The sequence below is a fragment of the Arachis ipaensis genome, chromosome B07 (assembly GCF_000816755.2).
Source record: "Arachis ipaensis cultivar K30076 chromosome B07, Araip1.1, whole genome shotgun sequence".
NCBI lineage: Eukaryota > Viridiplantae > Streptophyta > Magnoliopsida > Fabales > Fabaceae > Arachis > Arachis ipaensis.
The window spans coordinates 24676883-24677416 of NC_029791.2; positions in this window are offsets into that span (position 1 = coordinate 24676883).

Here is a 534-nt window from a genome sequence, read left to right on the forward strand (position 1 = left end):
GCACCTACAACTGATGAATTGCTCCAGCAGATAATCGAAAGGTTGGATCGGCAAGAACAGAAAGCAAAGATGAGAGAGCGCTGTAACGAGCGCCGATTCAAACACCTCAAGGAACTACTCAAGGGACACTTCAAGGACTCGGATACCCCGGACTCCACTTCTTTTACCAGCACAGGGAGCCATCATGGTCCCGACTGTGGAGATACTGTCACCAGCCCACCCCTGTTCCTGACAGACGGCACCGAGGACGGTGCAAAGCCTTAAGTGTGGGGAGGTCGGTCAGTACCTGACTTCCGGAGGTAATTTCTTTTCCCTAGCACCAATAATTAGGATATTTTAGTTAGATTTTCTTTCTTTTATAGAATAGAATAAATTGCATAGGTTAGGATAGTTGCATGCATGTTCTACTTGATTGAAAAGACAATAAGTTTCTTTTAAAACTCTATTTTTGGAACAAAATTTCACTAATTTTTCAAAATTTTTATGATAAATTTGCTTGAGTTGTATTTGGAACATGACATTTGAGCTAAAGAA